The sequence below is a fragment of the Carcharodon carcharias genome, chromosome 21 (genome assembly GCF_017639515.1).
Source record: "Carcharodon carcharias isolate sCarCar2 chromosome 21, sCarCar2.pri, whole genome shotgun sequence".
Classification (NCBI taxonomy): domain Eukaryota; kingdom Metazoa; phylum Chordata; class Chondrichthyes; order Lamniformes; family Lamnidae; genus Carcharodon; species Carcharodon carcharias.
Window position 1 is genome coordinate 880,681 of NC_054487.1, and position 25,998 is coordinate 906,678.

General features: G+C 45.1%; 2 long non-coding RNA genes and 3 other non-coding genes across 8 annotated transcripts; 4 read left to right on the forward strand and 1 right to left on the reverse strand.

The window, feature by feature from the left end:
• The first annotated feature begins 692 nt into the window (after window positions 1-692).
• On the forward strand, window positions 693-2,342 carry LOC121293361. The gene is made up of 3 exons (XR_005946498.1): window positions 693-821; window positions 1,133-1,228; window positions 2,249-2,342. It is a non-coding gene; the product is annotated as an uncharacterized LOC121293361 (long non-coding RNA).
• Window positions 2,343-10,539: 8,197 nt separating this feature from the next.
• Window positions 10,540-18,111, reverse strand: LOC121292956. 4 transcript variants are annotated; one of them, XR_005946387.1, is made up of 4 exons: window positions 17,971-18,111; window positions 17,538-17,651; window positions 16,099-16,204; window positions 10,540-10,817 (listed from the first exon to the last, which is right to left on the reverse strand). It is a non-coding gene; the product is annotated as an uncharacterized LOC121292956 (long non-coding RNA). The 4 variants fall into 4 exon arrangements; XR_005946385.1 differs by lacking the exon at window positions 10,540-10,817 and adding an exon at window positions 10,835-11,097; XR_005946386.1 differs by lacking the exon at window positions 10,540-10,817 and adding an exon at window positions 13,214-13,867.
• Window positions 18,112-20,878: 2,767 nt separating this feature from the next.
• On the forward strand, window positions 20,879-20,951 carry trnak-uuu. The gene has a single exon. It is a non-coding gene; the product is annotated as a tRNA-Lys (tRNA).
• A 3,448-nt stretch (window positions 20,952-24,399) lies between these two features.
• Window positions 24,400-24,481, forward strand: trnas-aga. Its single transcript has one exon. It is a non-coding gene; the product is annotated as a tRNA-Ser (tRNA).
• A 1,195-nt stretch (window positions 24,482-25,676) lies between these two features.
• On the forward strand, window positions 25,677-25,748 carry trnae-cuc. Its single transcript has one exon. It is a non-coding gene; the product is annotated as a tRNA-Glu (tRNA).
• Window positions 25,749-25,998: the final 250 nt, after the last annotated feature.

Sequence of the window (25,998 nt, forward strand, 5' to 3'; positions counted from 1 at the left end):
TTTTCTTATGTAGTGCGAAGAATGTGGAACCCATTACTAGTGGATTTTGAGATCCATGCCTGAGCTGAAAATGTGTAGGTAAACCCACACTGTAAACAGATTGTTCACCAGCTAAAATTGGAAAGGGATTCATACTCATCCCACTTACTGACACAGCAACCCAGTCTTGCTGGTGGGAGACCAATCAGATACTTCACATGTGCAAAGGGCTTTATTCAGTTTGCCCACACGTTAACACTCCAACTTTAAAAGTTCAAAAGATTTGATCCACAATCAGAGCAGAGATGCTTGCAAGACAGGGTTTAAGTGTTCCATGTAAAGGGGGAAAAGTCACTAGCTCACCCCATCTGCTGAGACTCCACTGAGTTGAGATCTAACTGTTGGGTTTTGTTCTGCATCCAGGAGAGAATAGCGGTGGACCTTGGAGCAATTTGGCCATTGCAACAATTGATTCAACAAGTTTATGTCTTTCCCCGATGGCACCCATCGTATTCTGATCACAAGATACAGGTTTCTATGCTAAAACATGATCTTTCAATGGCGGAGTGGTCACGCAGCATTCACTGCGGGCCAGAATGTGCCCTATCCTCATAATAATAGCGAACTGCGCATGCGCACTTCTGGGTATGATGGGGCATGCGCATTGCGGTCTCTTTCATGAGCATGCGCAGTGCTGGTCTGTGACTGGAACTATTCAGAGGGAGTGAGAGAATGTCGAGTGGAGCAAAGTAACAGAGTTAGTGGATGTGTGAGGAGCATTGGTGCCAGCGGAATGGGAAGAGAGGCTTCACAAAGACACAGTGTAGACCCCAAATAACAAGGTACCGGTCTTGTGTTTGCGGAGAACGGGCAAATCTGGATTTCTCCCTTCGCCAGGCCCGGGGTAACGGCCGCCATCTTTATAGGGGGCAATGTGCAGCAGGGCGCATGCGCCTTCATGCTGGTCCATGTAGCAGGAGGAGAGAATGTTGTGAATTTCTACCGTGGACTGACAGGGATGGATTTTGGAAACTCCTTTTACAGGGGGTCAGAAGGGGAGGATTTACACACAGCAAACTCAAACCAAAAGTTCTTCCTCTCTGAATTTCAATCCTGGATTGGCTGTGATGGATTTTTTGAATTCCATTTACAGGATGTTAGATGAGGAGGGAGACGTGAAACCAAACAAGGCATCAAAATCTGAAAGTCACTTGTTTCACCAGGACCTGAATAACACCAGCCTTCAAATGTAAGCATTGAGTTCCAGGTCATTTTCAGTTACTGGGTAAAAAAATCTCTTCCTCACGTTGTGGATCTGACCTCAAATCTTAAATCTCTGTCGCTTAATCCTTTCATAATCAACTAATGGGAACAGCTTTTATTTAACTACCTTTCATAATCCTGTACACCTCTATCAAATCTCCCCTCAAGCTCCTTTACTCCAAGGAGAAGAACTCCAGTTTCTCGAATTTAATCTTACAATTAAAATCCCTCATCCTTCGAACAATTCTGATAAATCTATTCTGCCCACTCTCAAGGCCCTTCACATCCTTCACAATGTGTGGTGATCACTGGTTTGCACAGATCCAGATGTTCCATGTGTGTGACATCATCACACATCGACAATTACACTGTGACATCATCACACATCGACAATTACACGGTGACATCATCCTGCTCCCCGGATATTTCCTCAACTGGGAGATTTTTCACTGACTCCAGTGCTTCTGATATCTTTCCAGCTGCAGGCTCCAGCAAGAGAGTTTAAATTTGAAAATGGTGAAGTTCTATCAGAGGTGAGTATTTTTCACCATCCATGTACAATTTAGAGCTTTTAGTGCTGTGCTCTGTTTTCTGTGAGACGTTCCATATCTCTGGGGCTGGTTTGGCTCCTTTACTGAGGATCTGAATCCATGTCTATCCATTGCTCTGTTTCACATCTGCCATCCCTGATCACCTCTCTGCCATTGTCCACCTTCCTCTGTCTCTAATAATGGATCTATTTGAGTTATGTTTAGTATTTTATTGTTACTTCTGCTGACCGTGTCTCAATGAAGTTTCCACTGCTGCCCATCACCCGACCATGTGCTGCTGTCTTCCCAGCTTTATCTCCCCACAGTATCTTTCAGAGTCAAGAATTGCTTTTCCTGCACTATAGTCCAATTCTATTCCACTTCTGAGCTTATATTGACCATCAAATTCTGCAACCTTTTACTCCCTGTAATTCATTCTGTACACCCTGAAATATTTACTGTTTCCCTCTCCACAGATACCAGCGCCTATTGTGACCCCTAGTTACCTGTGGAGAAGATGATGTTTGACCTTCTTGAACCGCTGCAGTCCGTGTGGTGAAGGTGCTCCCATATTGCTGTTAGGTAAGGAGTTACAGGTTATTCACCCAGCGATGATGAAGGAACAGTGATATTTGTCCAAATCAATAACAACAATCTGTTTTATATCACACTTTTAATGTAAGACAATGTTCCAAGGCATTTCACAGAAACGTTACAAAGCAAGGTTTGACACATGAGGAGATATTAGGGCAGGTGACCAAGCGTTTGGCCAAAGAAGTGGGTTTTACGGAGTATCTTAAAGGAGGAAAATGAGGTAGAGAATGGGAGAGGTTTAGGGAGTGAATTCCAGAGCTTGGAGCCTTGGAAACTGACAGAATGAGCACGAATATGGAACAATAGAAATCAGGAACACTCAGTAGGCCAAATTAGAGGAGTGCAGATATCTCCGAGGGCTGTGATGCTGGAGGAGATTCCAGCAACAGGGAGCAGCCATACAGGAAATTGAAAATAAGGGGTGGAGTCGGGCGATGTTACCGAGGTGGAAATACGGTGATGTGGATATGTGGTTGGAAGCTCATCTTGGGGTGAAATATTTCACCATGGTGGTGAACCATCTGGTTCAGTCTCAGACAGTTGTCAGGGAGAGGGATGGAGTCAGTGCCGAGGGAGTGGAGTTTGTAGCGGGGACTGAAGACAATGGCTTCAGTCTTCCCAATATTGAAATGGAGGAAATTTCTGTTCATCCAGTACTGGATGTCAGACAAGACAGGACGGTGTGTAACTTGGAGGTTCACATACACCTGCTCCTCTGGGCCTTCTAGGGGGTAGAGGTTGAAGGTTTGGGAGACTCTGTCAAAGTTCTGGGCTATTTGTAGGTTTATGAAAATCCCTCACCTCACCCTCTGCCTCTCCCACTCCTCTCTCTGACTTTCTCTCTCTCTCCTTTTCTCCTCACATAGAATTCTCCAGCCCAGCAGGTTGTGGATGCTCCAACATTGAGGATATTTCAGGCTGAGATGGGGAGATTTTTGGTCTCTCAGAGAGTCGAGGGATATGGGGAGTGGGCAGGAAAGTGGAGTTGAAGTCCAAGAGAAGCCACAATCATATTGAATGATGGAGCAGGCTCGAAGGGCCATGTGGTCTCCTGCTGCCCCAACACTTGCTTTATTATTGACACCAGAGTCTTGTGTAGGCCCAGACTGGGTGGCAGGTTCCCTTCCCTGAAGGACATTAGTGAACCAGTTGGGTTTTTATGACAATCCAGCAGTTTTCATGGTCACTTTTTCCTCGTGCCAGCCCCACAAATTCCCAGATTCATTCAGCTCAATTCCACAACCTGCCTTTGTGTTTTTGTGGGTTCTCTCTCACTCCCCTTTTTCTGTTTTAAATCAATTTCACAGGGTGTTAGAAGGGGAGGATTTGCAGCCGGGAAACTCAAACCAAACATCACATCAGGATCTGATGGGAGTCGCCCAATTTATCGTAACCTGAATATCATCGGATTTTGAACATGGAAGGAAAAAGCACCGTTCACAGTGGGGAGAAACCGTACACGTGTTCTGTGTGTGGACGAGGCTTCAGCCGATCATTCGCTCTGTCAAAACATAAATGCAGAGATAACAGGGAGATGTGGAAATGTGGGGACCACGGTAAGGGATTCAATTCCCTGTCTGAACTGGAAACTCATCGGCACAGTCACACCTGAGACAGACCATTCACCTGCTCCATGTGTGGGAAAAGGTTCACTTGTTCATCCCATCTGCTGACACACCAGCGGGTTCACACTGGGGAGAAACCATTTACCTGCTCCGTGTGTGGGAAAGGATTCACTCAGTCATTCAACTTGCTGTCACATGATTGACTTCACACTGTGGAGAGACCATTCACCTGCTCCACGTGTGGGAAAGGATTCACTCAGACATCTGACCTGCTGACACACCAGCGAACTCACACTGGGGAGAGACCATTCAAATGCTCAGTGTGTGGGAATTGCTATAAAAGCTCCGGGGAACTGGTGTCCCATCGACGTGTTCACACTGACGAGAGACCGTTCAGGTGCTCTCACTGTGGGACTGGGTTCAGGGAATCATCTCAACTCCCAGTACACCAGCGGGTTCACAGCGGAGAGAGATTGTTCATCTGCCCCGCGTGTGGGAAGGGATTCACTCAGTTACCCAACCTGTTGACACACCAGCGAGTTCACACTGGAGAGAGACCATTCACCTACTCCGAGTGTGAGAAGGGATTTACTCAGTTATCCCACCTGCTGAGACACCAGCAAATTCACAAGTGACAACAGTGAATGGATTTTGCTGTTAATTGCATCCTGGACTGAACCATGTTGATTGGGATCTGTTTCTACTAATGTTAATAAACTCCAACCCAGTTATAGCTGTTAATATTCTGAATAAAGTCAAATAAATCAGCTCTGTGTTAAACATACAAGTTATTTATTTTTGAAGGACTCTCCCCGTCCCCTGTCTCCTCCATCCTCACCTCCAACAACAAGTGTGAGGAGCTCATGGAGCTTCTTTGTCACTAAGATTGAGACAATCTGATCAGCTGCCTCTGCTGCTTCCCTCCCTTCCATGAGCCCACCCAGACAAACTGTCTCTAAAGATCCCTCTTGTCCGAGCCCTGAACCCACATCTTTCTTTAGTTTCGCTCCCATCTCCTCTCATGCCCTCTCAGTGCTCATCTTGTCCATGAGACCCACCTCCTGCTCCATTGACCCTATTCCCACTAAACTGCTGGTCACCCAACTTGCCCATTTTCACTGAGATTGTTAATGGTTCTCTCTCTTCAGTTATTGTCCCTCTCTCCTTCAAATCTGACATCATCAAGCCCTCTTCAATAAACAAACCTTTGGCCTTGTCCTTGCAAACTGCTGTCCCATCTCCTACCTTCCTTTCCTCTCCAAACTCCTCAAACATATTCACACCTCCCAAATCCATGCCATTGTTTCCCAGAACTCCCTGTTTGAATCCCTCCAATCAGGTTTCTGCCCTTGCCACTGGACTGAAACAGCTCTGATCAAAGCGCCAATGATATCCTATGTGACAGTGACAAAGGGAAACTATCCCTTCTCAATCTGTCTGCAGCCTTTGACAGGGTTGACCACACCATTCTGCTCCAACACCTCTCCACTGTCATCCAGCTGGGTGGGGCTGCTCTCAACTGGTTCCATTCTTCTCTATCGAATCATAGCTAGAGAATTACTTGTCATGTATTCCCTTCCCACTTCCACAGTTACCTCTGATGTCCCCGCAGGATCCAGCCTTGGCCTCCTCATCAACATTCTCCCCACAACGACATCATCTGAAAACACAGTGTCAGTTATCACGTGTACACTGTCAGTGCCCAGCTCTACCTCACCACCACCTCTCTCCACTTCTCCACTTTTATTAAATTATCAGACTGTTTGTCTGTTATTCAATGGTGGATGTGCAGAAATTTCCTCCAATTCAATATTGGGAAGACCGAAGCCATTGTTTTCATTCCCTAGATACCAACTTGATTCCTCCCACTGGCAACTGTCTGAGACTAAACCGGACTTTTTGCACAAGTGATGTCAGGTTTGACCCCGACATATGTTCCGACTCAGGTGTATGTGGCCTGGTGAGTTTCCAGTCAAATTATGATGTGAATCTTCCCCACAGGCAGAACAGACAAACATTTCTCCTTCCATAATCAAAGGCTGGTCATTTATGAATTCAGTGATTCTATAAGATCTTGTCAAGATTTTTGGTTTGAGTTTCCCATCTGAAAATGCTCTCCCCCTAATCCCCTGTAAACACAGTTTACAAAAGCCATCGCTGTCAATACAGGATAGAAACTCAGAACAGACAATTCTAGTTTCTTTGGAACATTCTTTCTCCTTTCATTCCCCCAAATCTATAAATCCCTGTCCCACACACTCCTCCCCCTCTCTGCTCATTGTTCCAGATTCAGTGCCCAGTCACCTACTAATTCTTTTCCCCTCTCCAGATTCTCTCTCTTCCTGTCTTTAAAGTGGTGACTCAGGCTGTGGGTCAATCCCATTCCTTCACTCAAATTCTACCAAATAATTCAGTTCAAAACAACAAATTATCTTTAATTACTTGATTCGTCATATAGATGTTTGGAAAGAATCATCTTTTTCCCAACTGTGGAGAACAGAAGGTGCAGTGATTAATTTAGAGCTTCCTTCTCCCTAGGTCTGTTCCAACAAGCTGTGTCTATCTGAGTTACATTAATACAGACTCACTCACTCAGTAAGTGATCAGATCTCACTGAATTAAGACACAAGCTGTGTCTATCTGAGTTACATTGATACAGACTCACTCACTCAGTAAGTGATCAGATCTCACTGAATTAAGACACAAGCTGTGTCTATCTGAGTTACATTGATACAGATCCAATAAGTGATCAGGTCTGACTGAAATACAACAACAAATGCAACAACTTATATTTATATTGAGCTACTCATTGTCCCAAGAAGTTTCACAGGGGCATAAGGACATATTAGGTCAGATGACCAACTGCTTGGTCAAAGAGGTCAGTTATAAGGAGTGTCTGAAAGGGGGAAAGTGAATTGGAAAGGTGGAGAGGTTTAGGGTGGAAATTCCAGAGCTTAGGGTCCAGGCAGCTGAAGGCCCTGCCACCAATGGTCGAGTGATTAAAATCGGGGATGAAGGACATCCGGTAATGGTGCTCCATGTATGTGGGCCCCATAGCCCAGGCTCATGGCCCAAATCTGAACTTTGGGGCATAGTTTGACCGTCCCGGGTCTCAGAGAAAAACAATTCCCCAAATAAACATCTTGTAGGATTTTTGTTTATTGATAACATAAAAAGTTTGGACCAGTTGAGTCCTCCTGTGTACTCGATGGAGATTGACATTAACATAATTAAAATTCTCTGTATTTCAGTGTCAGAATAATATGTTTTAGCAAAGCTAATAAGTATATAAATACTGAAATACTGAACAGAACAAACCTGGGGAAATACACAGCAGGTCAATCACCATTAGAAAGTGATAAGTTAATAGTCACTGTTTCAGGTGGGACTCCTTCAGAATGAACACTTCCCACCACCAGCACCAACCCCTCTCCCCCATCCCCCTCCCTGTGAACTGAGCATTCCTCCACCCACTCATCCACCCATTGCACATCCACCAAATGGCTCCCAGCCTGGATTGACGTTCAGCATGAACCCATTGAGAAGGTGAGCTGGCCCACGGGATGTCAGAATGGACAAGAGCTGGAAGTGGTCCCAATCAATACATTTTCTGTGTCCTTGTTAAAAACAGGAAACTTAATATTTTGTCAAACGCCCATGTGCACACCTTTGGTGAATTACAATTTCTCATCCAGTCCTTTCCTCTGGTTTCAACATGGTGCATCCTGTGTGGGTTCAGCAGAGGTAGAGACAGATTGCTCAGGAGATGGGGACAGAGTGTTGGGAGATGGGGGCAGAGTTGTCGGGAGATGGGCGCAGAGTGTCAGGAGATGGGGGCAGAGTGTCGGGGGATGGAGGCAGAGTTGTCAGGGGATGGAGGCAGAGTGTCAGGAGATGGGGAGGCGTGTCGGAGATGGGACAGAGTGTCGGGAGATGGAGGACAGAGTGTCGGGAGATGGGGGCAGAGTGTCAGGAGATGGAGGCAGAGTGAGAGAGCGTGTTGGGAGATGGGGGCAGAGTGTCGGAAAATGGGGGGCAGAGTGTCGGGAGATGGGGCAGAATGTCAGGAAATGGGGGCAGAGTGACGGGAGATGGGGCAGAGTGTCAGGAGATGGGGGCAGCGTGGCGGGAGAAGTGGGGGCAGAGTGTCGGGAGATGGGGGCAGAGTGGTCGGGAGATGGGGGCAGAGTGTCAGGAGATGGGGGCAGAGTGTCGGGAGATGGGGGCAGAGTGTCAGGAGATGGGGGCAGAGTGTCGGGAGATGGGGCAGAGTGTCGGGAGATGGGGCAGAATGTCAGGAGATGGGGACAGCATGGCGGGAGATGGTCACAGGGTGTCATAAGACCATAAGACATAGGAGCAGAAATTAGGCCATTCAGCCCATCGAGTCTGCCCCGTCGTTCAATCATGGCTGATCTGATAAGTTTCTCAACCCCATTCTCCCGCAACATTTGATCCCCTTACCAATCAAGAACCTATCTAACTCGATCTTAAATACACTCAATGAGCTGGCCTCCACCGCCTTCTGTGGCAATGAATTCCATATTGGGAGATGGGGCAGAGTGTCGGGAGATGGGACATAAAATGGACATGTTTCTCGTCTTCATAATCCACAACACTATTCCCGATGTCCATGAGCTGCCTCACTTTCTTTCCCATTCACTCCATTTCCTGATCTGTTAGTAATGGACTTGCTGCCATCTCGAACAAAACTGTTTTCACCACTAAGGCTCAGTTGGTATTTAATAGTGTTCATGACATCATCGCACTGGGACTGGATGACATCATCGCACTGGGACTGGATGACATCATAAGAGTCCATTGTTTCTTAATGATCCACATCAATAATAAGAGGAAATATTAATAAACCTGAGCACATTATCTAGGCTGACACTCCAGGGTGACATTGAGGGACTGCTGCACTGGCAGAGACAGCATCCTTCAGATGGAACTTGTGGAGGCTCTGGTCACAATCTTCCAATCCTCCTTATATAGTAGTGGTGTCAAAGGACTGACAGACTGTAAATGTTACACCCCTGTTCAAAAACACAGCAATTCCAGGACAAGCCGCTTCTCATCAGTGGTGGGGAAAGATTGGAGACAATGATCCGGGACAAAATCAATTGGCATTTGGAAAAGTATCGGTTATTTCCAGCATTTTCTGTTTTTAATACCGATACTTCCCTGGATCCCAAGGCTCTCTGGGAGGTGTGGGGAGTTGGGACTTATCCATGAGAGTAACCAAAGGTTACCAAAACCAAAACTGAAAGAATCTAGAGTGAGAGAGGAGAAAAGATCCAAAAATGGAGCAGTTGGGAACAGGACATCAATTAGTCTCCTCTTATCCTGGAGAAATCAAGGACTCGACATTCTTAGAGATTGAAACAAAACTGATTTATTTAACAGACATCAAGATATTAAACTTCAGCCCAGTTACAAGGATTATTAACATCAATAGAAACAAACCACAGCTATCAGAATGAACATGGTTCAGTTCTGGATGTGATTAACAGCAGCAATAACAGCAGAATCCAACCCCTGCAGACACTTGTGAAATCGCTGGTGTCTGAGCAGCTGGGATGACCAAGTGAATCCCTTCTACATTCGGAGAATGTGAACAGCCTCTCCCCAGTGTGAACTCGCTGGTGTGTCAGTAGGTTAGATGACTTAGCGAATTTCTTCCCACACTCGGAGCAGGAGAATGGTGTCTCTTCATTGTGAACTCGCTGGTGTGTCAGCAGGGTGGATGACTGAGTGAATCCCTTCCCACACTCGGAGCAGGTGGATGGTCTCTCTCCAATGTGAATTCACTGCTGTACACTGAGGTGGAATGAAGGCTGAATCCCTTTTCCACAGGAAGTACAAGTGAACGGTCTCTCCCAGTGTGAATTCGCTGGTGTTTCAGCAGGCTGGATAACTGAGTGAATCCCTTCCCACACTCAGAGCAGGTGAACTGTCTCTCTCCAGTGTGAACACGTTGGTGTGTCAGTAGGTTAGATGACTTAGCGAATTTCTTCCCACACTCGGAGCAGGAGAATGGTGTCTCTTCATTGTGAACTCGCTGGTGTGTCAGCAGGGTGACTGAGTGAATCCCTTCCCACACTTGGAGCAGGTGAAAGGCCTATCCCCAGTGTGAATTCGCTGGTGCACTTTGAGGTTGAATGAAGTCCTGAATCTCTTTCTACAGGAAGTACAACTGAATGGCCTCTCCTCAGTGTGAATTCGCTGGTGCTTTAGCAGGTCAGAGGAGCCAGTGAATCCTTTCCCACATACCATGCAGGTGAATGGTCTCTCTCCAGTGTGAACTTGCTGGTGTGTCAGCAGGGTGGATAACTGAGTGTATCCCTTCCCACACTCGGAGCAGGTGAATGGTCTTTCCCCAGTATGAACTCGCTGGTGTATCAGCAGGTTTGATGACTGAGTGAATCCCTTCCCACACTCAGAGCAGGAGAATGGTCTCTCTCCAGTGTGAATTCGCTGGTGCATCAGCAGGCTGGATGATTGAGTGAATCCCTTCCCACACTCAGAGCAGGTGAATGGTCCCGCTCCTGTGTGAACTTGCTGGTGTGTCAGCAGGTGGGATAACCGCTTGAATCCTTTCCCACACTCGGAGCAGGTGAATGGTCTCTCTCCAGTGTGAACTCGCTGGTGTGTCAGCAGGCTGGATAACTGAGTAAACCCCTTCCCACACTCGGAGCAGGTGAACGGCCTTTCCCCAGTGTGACTGCGTCGATGGATTTCCAGTTTGGAAGGACAATTGAATCCTTTCCCACAGTCCTCACATTTCCACGGTTTCTCCATGGTGCAGGTGTCCCTGTGTCTCTCCAAGTTTGATGATCAGTTGAAGCCTCGTCCACACAAAGAACACGTGTACTGTTTCTCCCCGCTGTGAATGGTGTGATGTTATTTCAGGCTGTGTAACTGGTTAAAGCTCTTTCCACAGTCAGTTCACTGGAACACTCTCACTCGGGTGTGTGTGTGTCTCGGTGCTTTTCCAGTCACACTGATGTTTGAAATCTTTTCCCACAGACAGAACAAACAAACGTTCCTCCCTCCACATTCAAAGGTGATGATATTCAGGTCCTGATGAATCAAGTGACTCTGTCAGATCTTAATGTGATGTTTGGTTTGAGTTTCCTGCCCGAAAATCCTCCCCTTCTAATTCTCTGTAAAAGGAGTTTACAAGAGTCATCACTGTAAGAACAGGATAGAAATTCAGAACAGACAATTCTAGTTTCTATGGAACATTTTTTCCTCTCTTGTTCCCTGAAAGCTGCAAATCCCCATCCCACACACTCTCCCTCCTCCCTGTGCTGACATCCAAACAGAGTTTTGGACAATTCCTTCTGTATCTTTTTAACAAATTTCTACAACTGGAGGTGACAATATGTCTGATCATTCACTTCAGAGATTACTCGTGACAAAACATTAATCTGAAACCCTCTGACCGAGGGAGAATAGCAGATGTTAACCTTGTGTCCAAAACTTACTGTGTGGAGATTTAATGAGCGATTGAGTAGGTGGTTTCTCCAAACATCCCAAGGTTTCCTACTTTCTCTCCCTCTCTAACTGAGTTAAACCTGGGATCCGTCTCATGGCCCATTCTGGTTCCTGTTTCCCTTCCTGATGATTAATTAACTCCAATTAAACACTGAGAAGACTGAAGACACAGTCTTTGGTCCCTGCTCCAATCTCCATTTCCCAGATACCAACTCCATCCCTCTCCCTGGGAACAGTCTGAGATTAAACCAGTCTGTTCACAACCTCGGTGTCACATTTGATCTTGAAATGAGCTGCTGACCTCATGTCTGTGCCATCACTAAGATCGCCTGTTTCCACCTCCATAATATCACCTGACCTCACCCCTGTCTCAGGAGTGTCTCATCTGCTGCTGAAACCCTCATGACTGCCATTTTTACCTCCAGACTCGACCATTCTTACACACTCCTGGCTGGTCGCCTACATTCTACCCTCTGTAACCTTGAAGACATCCATATTTTTGCTGTCTGTGTCTTCACCCACAGCTAGGCCCATTCCCAGACCTTCCTTGGTTCCCGTTCAAGCAGCAACTTGATTTGAAAATTCTCATTCTTATTTTCAAATCCCCCAATGGCCTCCTCTCTGTGGCTCCTGCAGACCCACAACCCTCTATGATATCTGCACTGCTCTAATTCTAGTATTCCCTATTTTAATTGCTCCACCATTAGCGTCCGTGCCTTCAGTTCCCTCGACCCCAAGCTCTGAAATTCTCTCCCTCTGTCTACCACACTTTCCCCCTTTAAGACAATTGAGTATTAATAAAAAAAGACATTCTGTCAAAACATTTTATCTTGTACTCATCAGGATAGAGGGAAGAATACCAAATTTCAAAAAGTATCAGTCAGGCTTGTAATGTGTCTCACTAACACTTGCTAGAAGCTCCGTATGTTCATCCACAGGGACCTGTCCTCTGCAGGCAGAAGGAACAAGTCCAGGCATGAGGTCTTTTGTAGAATTAAACAAAAGCGCAGGGGATGACAGCTCCTGGCTGTGTTCTCCATGGGAACAACCAATCTGCACCCTTTTCTCGTGCAGTAGAAATTGTTGTTCCCTTTGAAATTTGGGATTCTTGCATGTGTCCTGGTGAGTGCAAGTCAAAAAGCTTTGACAGCTTGTCTCTTTTTTCGGTAATAAGCAAATTCCGTACAACCAAGTGACTATTTAACTATTTTTGGTCACCTGCCCTCATATCTCCTCCTGTGTCTGGGTGTCACACTTTGTTTTATAATTTCCCTGTGAAGCTCACTGGGATGATTTATGATGTTAATAGAAGTTGTTGTTGTTTCTGACTGTTACCCTGATCTCCTGTTTTACAACAACCCATTGATTTCACACCAAACTCTATCTCTGATTTATTGTCCCTCCTGCGGGTCATTCATCCGGGTCTGCAGCCTCTGTAAAGATGGCGGCCTCGCATGCTTCCTGTTGGACATTGCCCCAACAAAGATGGCGACAGCACACGCGCTCTGCTGCTTCTTGCCCCCTATAAAGATGGCAGCCATTAACTCGGACCTACTTCCGGACAAACAGCCGAAGCTGTCGTTGAACCGATGGTTCCTTATTGAGGGTTTAGGGCAGAGACCTTGAACTCATCAAGCCTCCCAACTTACCCGCCAGCCCTATCTTTGCTCACAGGTATTTTTTCCAGCTCTCATTCCACACTCGTCTTTGTAAATCCCGCATTTCAAATCCGCTCGCTCAAGCTCTCCCCACGTCTGACTTCACGCTCTGCGCATGCTCCAGCTCTCAATGACTGACAGCAGCTACGGACCAATAGGAAGAGGGGGCTGGCCTGAGGATAGAGCGTGAGCGGCTGGTTCTCTGACCAATCGGAGTGAATGAGGGGCGTGGCCGGTCTTACATTGAAGCATGCGCACTACCAGTGCGGAACTAGGATGAAGGCGGTCGGGTGACAGTCCAGCGGGTGAGAAAGGGCCGAGTGCAGGAGAGGAATGGAGCCGGAGGGTGGACTGGGAGGGTTCACAAACACCCGGATTAGAAACTCTCAGAGCCCAGTTTACACCAAGTGTCTGGAAACTCCTTTTCCAGAGGGTTAGAAGGGGAGGATTTACACACAGCAAACTCAAACCAAGAGAAATAATTGTCTCTTCTCAATTTCTACCCCTGACTGACAGGGAATTTTTTTATAATCTTTTTACAGGATTTCCAATGGGAAGGATTTGCAGATGGAGAAACTCAAACCAAACATCACATCAAGGTCGGACAGAGTCACTTGAGTCATCAGGATCTAAATGACTTTGACTGTGGAAGGAAAAAGATTTGTCTGTTCCGTTTGTGGGAAAAGCACTGAGATTTTCAAAACCCTGGTTAGACTGCACCTAAACCACTGTAAAAAAAATAAAAAATGCTGGAAGTGCTCAGCAGGTCTGGCAGCATCTGTGAGAGAAACAAAGTTAATGTTTCAGGTCAACATGACCTTTCATCAGAACAGGAATACAGTGTTCAGTTCTGGCCAGCAACTTAGGAAGGATTAACTATATTGGCCTTAGTGGGAGAGCATTGCAGATGTACCTGAATAACACTTGGATTCCAAGGGTTAAATTATGAGGAGAGGTCAAACAAACGTGTCAGAGTCATTGCAGCATAGAAAGAGGCCATTCAGCCCATTGAGTCCATGCCAGCTCTCTGTAGAGCAGTCTAGTCTGTCTCATTGCCCCGCTGTGTCTTCAACTCCCTGCATATGTATTTCTCTTAAATGCTGGTCCAATTTAATTTTAAAGCATTGATCATGTCTGCTTCCAGCCTGCTCATAGGCAGAGAGTTTGGGGTTATTACCACTTGTTGTGTAAAATGTTCCTCCCTGCATTTGCCCTGTATCTGTTGCCCATAACCTTCAATCTGTGTCTCCCTAATCCTTGTACCATCACCAATTGGAAACAACATTTTCTTTGTCCACCTTATCTAAACCTGTCACAATCTTGTTCACCTCTATCCAATCTCCCCTCAACTCTGTAACTCCAAGAAGAACAACTTCAGCTTCTCCAATCTCACTTTGTAACCAAATTCCCTTTTTCCTGGAACCATTCTGGTAAATCTCCTCCGCATCCTCTCAAGGACCCTCACGCCTTTCCTAAAGTGTGGAGACCAGAACTGGATGCAATACTCCTGTTGTGACCTAACCAGAGCTTTATAACGGGTCAGCATTTTTTCCCTGCGTTTATACACATTAAATCTGCTTATGAAACCCACGATCTCATATATTTTGCGAACTGCTCTCTCAATATGTCCTTTCACCTTCAAATGTGTATGCACATTAACCCCTGGTTCCCCAAGTCCCTACACACTCTTTAGGACTGTACCATTGAGTACCCTATTCGTTCTGCCAATATTCATCATCTCACTGTGAGGTTTGTATTCCCTGGAATTTAGAAGATTGAGGAGGATATTCTCGAAGTTTTCATGATATTAATTGGAAATGGTGTGGTAGATAGAGGGGAACTATTTCCATTGGTTGGGGAATCCAGGACTGAGGAACATAGTCTAAAAATTAGAGCCAGACCTTTCAGGGGTGAGATTAGGAAAATCTTCTCCAGGTAAAGTTGGGAGAAGTTTGGAATTCTCTTCCTGAATTAGCAGTTCATGCTTGATCAATGTTCAATTTCAATCTGGCATTGATAGATCCTACCTAACACAAGGTATAAATCAAGGGACATGAGACAAAGGGTCACAGATCAGCCGTGATCTGATTGCATGGTGGGACAGACTCGAGGGGCTAAATGGCCAACTCCTAGAATCATAGAAACTTACAGCACAGGAGGCCATTCAACCCTTTGTGCTTGTGCTGTCTCTTTGAAAGAGCTGTCGTGTTTAGTCCTACACACCCACTTTCGGTTTGTAACCCTGTAAGTTACTCAATCCCAAATCCCTGTCAACTCCCTTTTAAAATTCCTGATTGAATCAGGTTCCAGCACCTTTTCAGGTAGAATGTTCCAGATCCTGACAACTCACTGTTGCTGCAGAAACTGCTGAACTCGATGTTGAGTCTGGAAGGTTGTAAGGTACCGAATTGAAAGATGAGCTGCTGTTCCTCGAGCCCCCATTGAGCTTCATTGAAACAGTGCAGGAGGCCAAGGACAGAGAGGTCAGAGTGGGAGTGGGGCGGAGAATTACTCGCACCAAGTCTTATTCACCTATCACCCATGTGCTCACTGACCTACAAAGGATCTAGGATAAGAAGCACCTACATTTTAAAATTCTCATCCACTTTTTGAAATTCCATGTTGGTCTCGCCCCTCCCTATCACTGTAATCCAGCCTCACAACCCTCTGAGATGTTTGTGCTCCTTTCGTTCTGACCTGCTGAGCATTCTGTCAGTTTCCATGGCCCCAAGCCCTGGAATTTTCTCCCCAAACCTCTCTTCCTCTCTACCTCATTTTTCTCCTTTAAGACACTCCTTAAAACCTACCTCTTTGACCAAACGTTTGGTCACCTGCCCCAATATCTCCTTGTTTGGCTCAGTGTCAAACCTTGCTTTTAACCTTTCTGTGAAATGCTTGGAACATTGTCTTACACTGAAAGTGCCATATAAATACAAATTGTTGTTGTTGATTTGGACATATATCACTGTTCCTTCATCATCACTGGGTGAATAACCTGTAACTCCTTACCTAACAGCATTGTGGGAGCACCTTCACCACACGGACTGCAGCGGTTCAAGAAGGTCAAACATCATCTTCTCCACAGGCAACTGGGGATCACAATAGATGCTGGTATCTGTGGAGAGAGACAGAGTTAACTTTTCAAGGTTTGCAGAATGATTTTTCTAAATTCACGTGGGCATCACTCAGGCCAGCATTCAGAGGGCAGTTAAAAGTCAACCACTGCTGTGGTCTGGAGTCACGTGTAGGCCAAGACTAAGGATGGCAGATTTCCTTCCCTAAAGGGCATTAGTGAACCAGGTGGGTTTTTACGACAATCATCATTGGTCATCATTAGACTTTTAATTCTAGATTTTTTTCATGGAATTGGAATTCCACCATCTGCCATGACGGGATTTGAATCTGGGTCCCCAGGATATTGCCCTGGGTCTCTGGATTACTCGTCCAGTGACAATACCATTACACCATCGCCTCCTCTCAGGGAGTAAAAATGGTGCCGAATATGATGGTCAATATAAGCTCAGAAGTGGAATAGAAATGGACTATAGGTCAGGAAAAGCAATTCCTGACTATGAAAGATACTGTGGGAAGATAAAGCTGGGAAGCCAGCAGCACATGGTCAGGGGGTGGGCAATGGTGGAAACTTCATTTAGACACAATCGACAGAAGTAACAGTAAAATACTAAACATAAGTCAAATACATCCATTATTAGAGACAGGGGAAGTTAAAAAATGGCAGAGAAGTGATCAGGGAGGGCAGAGGTGAAACAGATCAATGGATGAACATGGATTCAGATCCACAGTAAAGGAGCCACACCAGCCCCAGAGCCATGGAGCCTCTCACAGATACAGAGCATAGACCTAAAAGCTCTAAATTGTAGGTGGATGGTGAAAAATAGTCAACTCTGAAACAGTTTCAGTTTTCAACTTTAAACTCTCCTGCTGGAGCCTGCAGCTGGAAAGATATCAGAAACACTGGAGTCAGAGAAAAATCTCCCAGTTGAGGAAATACCCGGGGAGCTGGGTGATGTCACCGTGTAATTGTCGATGTGTGATGATGTCACCGTGTAATTGTCAATGTGTGATGATGTCACAGACACAAACATAGAACATCTGGGTCTGTGCAAACCAGTGATCACCACACGTTGTGAAGGATGTAAGGGTACAGAGGAGATTAACCAGAATGGTTCAAGAGATGAGGGGTTTCAACTGTAAGATGAGGTTCGAGAAACTGGGGTTGTTCTCCTTGGAGTAAAGGAGATTGAGGGAAGATTTGATAGAGGGGTACAGGATTATGAAAGGTAGTTAAATTAAAGCTGTTCCCATTAGCTGATTATGAAAGAATTAAGGGACAGAGTTTTAAGATTTTGGGCAAGATCCACAAGGGGGATGCCAGGAAGAGTTTATTTTACCCAGTGACTGGTAATGACCTGGAACTAAAAGCTTACATTCAAAGGCTGGTGATATTCAGGTCCTGGTGAATCAAGTGACTTTCAGATTTTGACGTGATGTTTGGTTTTGTTTTCTCATCTCCCTCGAGTTTGCCCTCCTCTTCTAACACCCTGTAAATAGAGTTCACAAAATCCATCAGTCAATCCCGAACAGAAATTCAGAAAGGCCAAACGTTTCTCTTGGTTTGAGTTTGCTGTGTGTAAATCCTCCCCTTCTAAGCCCCTGTAAAAGGAGTTTCCAAAATCCATCCCTGTCAGTCCAGGATAGAAATTCACAACATTCTCTCCTCCTGCTACCTGGACCAGTATGACCGCGCATGCGCCCTGCTGCACATTGCCCCCTATAAAGATGGCGGCCGTTACCCAGGGCCTGGCGAAGGGAGAAATCCAGAATTTTTCGGCCCGTTCTCTGCAAACACAAGACCGGTACCTTGTTATTTGGGGTCTGCGGCCTGCACTGTGTCTTATGAAACCTCCCTGCCCACTCCGCTGGCTCCATTCCTCCTCACACACCCACTAACTCTGTTAGCTTTCTCCGCTCGACATTCACCCGCTCTGAGCAGCATTAGTCACAGACCAGCACTGCGCATGCTCATGAAACAGACGAAATGCGCATGCCCCACCACACGCACCAGATGCGCATGCGCAGGGAGCTGCTGGAGTGAGGATAGGGCACATTCTTTCTTGCAGTGTAACCTGGGTCACCGCTCCGCCATTGAAATACCATATAAAAGAACAGAAACCTATGTCCTGTAATCAGAATAAGATGTGTGACATTGGGGCAAGACATAAAATTGTTGAATCAATTGATTCAGCGGCCAAATTGATCAGGGCTCCACCACACTTTTCGCCTGGACATAATAATCCTTCAGTTAGATCTGAACTCAGTGCAGTCTCAGCAGATGGGGTGAGCTCGTGACTTTTCCCCCTATACGTGGAACATTTAAACCGTGTCATGCTATTATCATTTCTCTGATTGTGGATCAAATCCTTTGAACTTATAAAGTTGGAGTGTTAACTTGTGGGAAAACTGAATAAAGCCCTTTGCACACGTGAAGTATCTGAATGGTCTCGCACCAGCAAGACTGTGTTCCTGTGTCAGTAAATGGGATGATAGTGAGCCCTTTCCAATTCCAGATGGTAAACAATCTGTTTACAGTGTGAATTTACTGACACATTTTCAGCTCAGATATGATCTCGAAATCTACTGGTAATGGGTTCCACATTCTTAGCACTACATAAGGAAAAAGGAGCAGGAGTAGCCATTCGGCCCCTCAATCCTGCTCCGCCATTTAATAAGATCATGGCTGATCTGATAGTCACCTGAAATCTGTACCCCAACTATCTCCAATAACCTGTCTCACCCTTGCTTGCCAAGAATATATCCACCTCAGCCTTAAAAATATTTAACGACTCTGCTTCCACAGCCTTTTCAGGAAGAGAGTTCATAAGTTTCACGACCCACTGAGAGAAAAGAAATCGCCTAATCTCCGTTGTAAATGGGTGAACCCTTATTTTTAAACAGTGATCCCGAGTTCTAGATTCTCGCACAAGAGGTAACATCCTCTCCAAACCCGCCCTGTCAAGGTCTCAGGGTCTTATATGTTTCACTAATCAGGAAAAGAAAAGAAAAGCATTGCAGATGCTGGCTATCTGAAATAAAAACAGAAAATGTTGGAATTTTCAGCAGATCTGGTAGCGTCCATGGAGAGAGAGACATCGTTTTCATTTCAGGTCTGTTGCCTTTAATTAGAACTGCACTGCATCTGAAATGTTAATTAAGCCTCTCAATCCAAAGATGTTGCCAGATGAGGTCAGGGAGCTCAAGAACGAAATGAAAATCCCTTTTTAGGAATGGAATGCAATGAGAATGAAGGGTGAACTGGAGAAAGTCAAGGCACCTTTCCCTTCTTTAAGACGCTGGAACATAGATTCTGATGTTATCAGTGAAATTAACTGATCTGAGATATTGAAAGGATTCTCGTTACTGCACATCAGGAATTCAAACCTAATATCGGCTTCGGGACAATCAGAATACTTGGTAACAGACAAGACAATGAAAGGCTCGAAGGGAAATGGCACCGGTTGTAGGAGAGCTGATTCCCGGTGACTTGGATGTGTTTGCAGTGGGTGGGATCAGACTGTTTCCATGAATCCATAATGAATGTCTCACCCTTTTTTTGGAAGTATAAAACTGATAGCATGCGATAGCCATCTGGGTAGTGGCAATCTGAAGATTAGACTCACTGACACCCTGGTTCGGATACCTTTTCGGTCAGGTTTGTGTAAGTGTCTGTGACGCAATTGGTCAGCATGTTTGCCTGTTAACTGAAAGGTTAGTGATTCAAAACCACCCAAGGGGTGAAGGTTTTTACTGTTTTCCCCCCTCATCACCAATCATTGCCACACAGTTCTGGATTGTGATTGGATACTTGGGCTGCAAGATATCATCCCCAAAACGGTGGCAGGTCTTTTGCTGTCCAGTCAGCTCCCACAAAAACAGCTTCTTTTTAAAATTACGTTTTCTGTCAAATACAGTGAGAAAAGATTTGGACCCACTCTGTAACCCACTAGAAATCCATGAAATTGTTGGAATCAAAAGAACCCATCAATTACTAAGTCTTCCTCAGCTCCATGGTGAGTGAGACAGGAAAAAGCAGAAAAGCAGCAATATTCCGGCCCCACACTCTCCAATCACCCGCTGCCAGCAAAAAGCAGCGACTGCAGCTTCAATCAGCGGTTACTGCCCATCCCTGGGACGCGAGATACTCCAACCCGGGCCAAACCTCCCAATACACTGAGCGCAGGCTCAGGAAAACACAGGTAGATTATATCCCGATCTCTAAACCTCCGAACAGCATTTACAGAATACCCGAGTGAGTGAGTCACAAATAAAAGTCACACCAACTTTCTAATTCTTTTCACTGTAAAATTCCTTAATTTTATTGAAAAGCTGACTGTTGTGAATCTGAAAATGAGCACCATGGGATTTTTGTTACCGAGTGACTTGTTTTCCATTGTTTGTCTGTCAGGTTTGCAATTCAATTTCTGTTGGATATTGAAGCGAATCTGATTTCAAAATGAGGACAAAAATCAGGCAAATATTAAATGCAGGAGAAAATCCTGAGGAAAATGGATCACAGTATTTGGAAGGAGGTGCAGCTAAGAAGTGGAAGAAGTGAATGATGTTATTGATGATTGAGGGGAATGCATTGCAACCTTGGGGCTTTTGTAGGCTGATTACGTCCCACATTTTAAACTTCCGACCAAGTTGAGGTATCAGGTGGAAAGCAATAGGTTTATCCATGTATGTTGGGATACGAGACAGTTTTTTACATTCCTGGCTAGCTCAGTCGGTAGAGCATGAGACTTTTAATCTCAGGGTTGTGGGTTCAACCCCCACGTTGGGCGCTGTAACTTTTTGAAAATCTGATTAAGAGTTGTACGGTCTGGAAGCTTTGACTCTTTCTCCCTCCAGCTGCTGAGCTTTTCCAGCATTTTCAGTGTTTGTTTCAGATTTCCATCATTTGCAGTAATTTGCTTTTATCTTTTTACTTTTAAATCTTGCTGCTTAAAAAAAAACACCAACTAATCACTGCGGCTCCTGTGAAAATTACAAGCCAGACATTCACCACTGAAAACAACTGACACATTAAATTCAAAGCACTTTATTGTCGCATTTCTTCCTGCTTCTGTCTCTGCCTCGCCTCCAGCTCCCTCTGCCCGTCCAGCCCCCAGGTCAATGAGCTGCTCGATGCAGACACAGTCAGTTCGTGGGAATGGGTAAAACTCTAGGGTAAAGAGACACCTGGATCTCATCTTCCTGGTTCTCCCAGATACTGATTACAGGAATGTGCCCAGTGCCGATTATCGACCGTCACTCTCCTCCCCGTTGTTCAGCTTTGAAATTGATTTTCACACTGGATTTCAATGTGAATAAAGCAGAGCTGTGATAAGCTTATATTGTTCAGCAGATGTACTGCAAGAAGGTACTTTGCTTTGTAAACAGCCCTTCTCCTCTCCTCTTCCTTCACTGCCACTCACGAGTGTGATGTTTTCCAGATCTGAGGCGAAATTTAAACCCTCACTCCTCTGATTATGGTGAAGCCTTTAAACGTTTCTAATCAATGAGTGATCAACAATCGTTTAAAAAAAAATCAATAAATAGACATTTCCAGACCAGGTATCGAACCCGGGCTGCAGCGGTGAGAGTACATAACAGTAGACCACCAAGAAAGTTGCATGAGAGTTTTTTCGATTTGCCTTATCTATGCTGCTTTTGCCCATTGTTTTTCATTTCAGATCTCTTTCACCACAAAACTGTCTGTTTAGGTTCAAGATAAACAACTTCGTCAGCCAATGAAAACAACGGTTGCCGTGAGCTGGAACATGAAATGGACAGTGAAGTGAAATAGTCCCACAAGCTGCTCATGTGCAACTTTCAATTTCCAAAACCCTCCACCCTATTCGCTGTCAGTCCAACGGAAGCGCCAATCCCAAGTCACTGGACTTGTGTTCGGTTGAAAACAAGTGACTTCTTCACCAATGAGAAGAACCATTGCTGTGAGCTGGAACATGAAATCGATACTTTCCTCTGTTAAGACAATTCTTAAAGCCTCCCCCTTTGACCGAGCTTTTAGTCATCTGACCGAATATGAGGCTCGGTGTCACACTTCGTGATAAAATGCTCACGGGGAACGCCTTGTGACATTTCAACAGGTTAAAGGCGCTTTATATATACAAGTTGTTATTGTTGTAGGATAAATATAGAAAGGGCCAGTCTCCTGTTTTACCTTTCACGCTGATACATTTCTCATCGACATTTTAACATGAACTAATGTGAATTAAGTTTGCGACGTTAAAAAAGTTTTCACCCCCTCAGGAAACTGAACCTCATTGACAATCACAGAGGAACAGACACAGAGATATACAACGAGAGTGACAAAGGCCTAAGGAGAGACACACACCCAGAAAGCAAAGATGTCACCAACTTGACTCAGTGTTTGTCCCATTGCCGAAAGCAAATTTCCTGAATGCTGACAAATGAATGGAAATCAGAAAATACAGACGTATTTGAATGGGTTTCCATCTAATTAACTGATAATTAATTGTGGTTAAAATCACAAATGGTGAAAAATTTAGTCAGCAGGATTCCAACTGTCGTGTTCATATTTACAACAAACGTAAATTATCGAACTTTCACTCACTCAAATAAACAAGCTTGGAAAATGCTCTTGCCAGGTATCAAACCGCGGCTCCATCATCCATGAAGTGAATATGACCCCACTCGCCTCTATAAACCCTGCGCTGTAAAGATCCCAATGGAGCTGTCTGGAATGATAAATGGTGACGTCATGCAGCAGCACTTTGGGTCTTTGTTTTGAAGAAATGGAATTCGGCTGTTCTCATTAGGAATGCTGGAGACAGACTGATCAACAATGTCATCATCAAATGGCACAGCGCAGTAAGAGGACCTTCCACGCATGGTGTCTATGTCAGTTTTGTACAAAGAGCTTTATAATTAATGACAATTTCCTTCTCTTTCTCCTTAGCCCTGTTTTTTTCGCTTTCAAGCCATTGAACAATTCCCATTTGGAAATCGGTGTTAAGGAAATCAATACTGAAAGCTTCAGCTGGTTCCTCACCTGCGCAAATATGTCAGCCTTGCTCCAGGGTCTGATGTTTGCAGTGCTTTACTTTGGTCAGACGTTCAAGGCAATGTAATTTGCAGCTAAACCTGGATGTGGAGGTGGTGCCAGTCAAGTAGACTGCTTTGGCCCTGGACAGTGTCCAGCTTCTTCAGTATTGCGGGGGCTGCACTCATCCAAGCAAGTGAGGAGTATTCTATTACACTCCTAACTTGTGCCTTGTAGATGGTAGACAGGCTTTACGGAGTCAGGAAGTGAGTTACACGTTGCACGATTCCTAACCTCTGACCTGCTCTTGTAGCCACAGTGTTTATATGGCTATTCCAGTTCAGTTCCTGGTCAATGGGAACACCCAGAATGTTGATAGTGAGGGATTCAGTGATAGTAATGCCATTGAACATCAAGAGGTGATGGTTGGATTCTCTTGTGTTGGAGATGGTCATGGCCTGACACTTGTGCGGTGCGAATGTTACTTGTCACTTGTCAGCCCAAGCTTGGATATAACCAAGCTCTTGCTGCATTTGGACATGGACTGCTTCAGTATCTGAGGAGTCGGGTATGGTGCTGAACATAGTATAATCATCAGCTAACTTCGCCACTTCTAATGTTATGATGGATGGAAGTTTATTGCTGAAGATGGTTGGGCCGAAGACACTCCACTAAGGAACTCCTGCAGTGATGTCCTGGAGATAAGATGACTGACCTCCAGCAACCACAACCATCTTCCTTTGTGTTCGGTATGACTCCAACAAGCGGAGATTCCCATTGACTCCAGTTGTGCTCGGGCACCTTGATGCCACACTCGGTCAAATGCTGATTTCGCCTCATCTCGGGAGTTCAGCTCTTTTGTTTATATTTGAACCAAGGCTGTAATGAGATCAGGAGCTGAGTGGTCCTTGTGGAACCCAAGCTGGGCATCAGTGAGCAGGTTATTGCTAAATCAGTGCTGCTTGATAGCACTGTTGATGACCCCTTCCATTACTTTGCTGATGATGGAGAGTAGACTGATGGGGTGGTAAGTGGCCGGGTTGGATCATTCTCACTCTTTCTTTCCCAGTTTGGTCAGAAGAACGAGGAGAGACAGGATAAATTGCAGGATTCCAGGGAAAAGGTCAGGTAATGGGAGTGATAGGACGGGCAGAAAGATCGCTTTCTCCGCTGTAACCATTGCATGATTTCATACAAATAATAGTGACAAAAGAGCACCTTCTGTAGTCGTGGCCGAGTGGTTAAGGCGATGGATTAGAAATCCATTGGGGTTTCCCCGCGCAGGTTCGAATCCTGCTGACTACGTTTCTCATTAATTTGGATTTTAACCACGCACAGACAGAGCTAATTATCGTTTGAATCGAGGAAAAGCGATCCAAACACATCCGTGTTCTCTTATTTCCGTTCATTTGTCAGCCTTCTGCAAATCTCCAGTCGGAAATGGAAAACAAAACGGAGCCAATTTGGTGACGTGATTTCACTCTGGTATTTGTCTCCCCTTAGGCCTCTGTCACTCTCGATGTCCATTTCTGAGTTTCTCTGTGTGGGTCAATGCGGTTCGGTTCCCTGAGGAGGTGAACACATTTTTACGAGCACAAATTGTATTCACATTAGTTGTGCAACCTCAAATTTCAATTTTACAGTGAAAAATATCAGGATGAAAGAGGAAAGAGTAGTTTGTCTCTTTCTATGTATGGACTACAACAACAACTTATATTTATAAAGCTGCTTTTTCCTAATGAGACGTCACAAGGCGTTCCCCAGGAGCATTTTATCACATGTCCAGGGATGAGGAAATTCAATTTTGTGGAGAGATTATAGAGACCGGGATTGTTCTCTTTAGAGCAAAGACGTTTAAGTGGAGATTTCATTGAGCTGTTCAAAATGAGGTGGGTGGGGGCAGTGGGTACGGGCGGCTTAATGGTAAAAATAGGGAGAAACTGTTTTCACTGACGGGGGTCAGTAACCACAGGATTGGGATTTAAAGATAGTGAAGGAAAGACAGACTTGCCTTTATACAGCGCATTCCTGACCAGCGGATGTCTGAAACCACTTTCAGGCCAATTAAGCACTTGTTGAAATAAAAACAGAAAATGCTTGAGAAACTCAGCAGGTTTTGCTTTCCACAGACGCTGTCAGACCTGCTGAGTTATACCTGCGTTTAATGTTTTTATTTCAGATTTCCAGTATTTTGCTTTTATTGAAGTACTTTCTGAAGGAGAGTCATTGTTCTCATGCAGGGAACACGGCAGCCAATCACTGCTCAGCGAACAGGGTGGAGGGTTTTGGAAATTGAAAGTTACGCATGTGCAGCTTGTGGGACTATTTCATCTCACTGTCGGTTTCATGTTCCAGCTCACAGCAACTGTTGTTTTCATTGGCTGACGAAGTCGTTTATCTTGAACCTAAACAAGCAGTTTTGTGCTGAAAGAGATCTGAACTGAAAAACAATAGGCAAAAGCATCGTAGATAAGCCGAATCGAAAAGTGCCGGTACATCATCCTTGATGGTCTAGTGGTTAGGATTCGGCGCTCTCACCGCCGCGGCCTGGGTTCGATTCCCGGTCAGGGAATGTAGATTTATTGTATTCATTGAAACGAGTGTTGTACACTCATTAATTAAAAACGTTTAAAAACTCCACCATAATCAGAGGGGTGAGAGTTTAAGTTTTGCCTCAGATCTGAAAAACATCACTCTCGTGAATATCAGGGAAGGGAGAAGGGCTGTTTGCAAGGCACTGACAATAGAAATGTTGATATGAGGCAAATTAAGGGTGGGAGCAGTACGAGTTTTGCTGCCTACTGTTTGCATTGGCACAAATG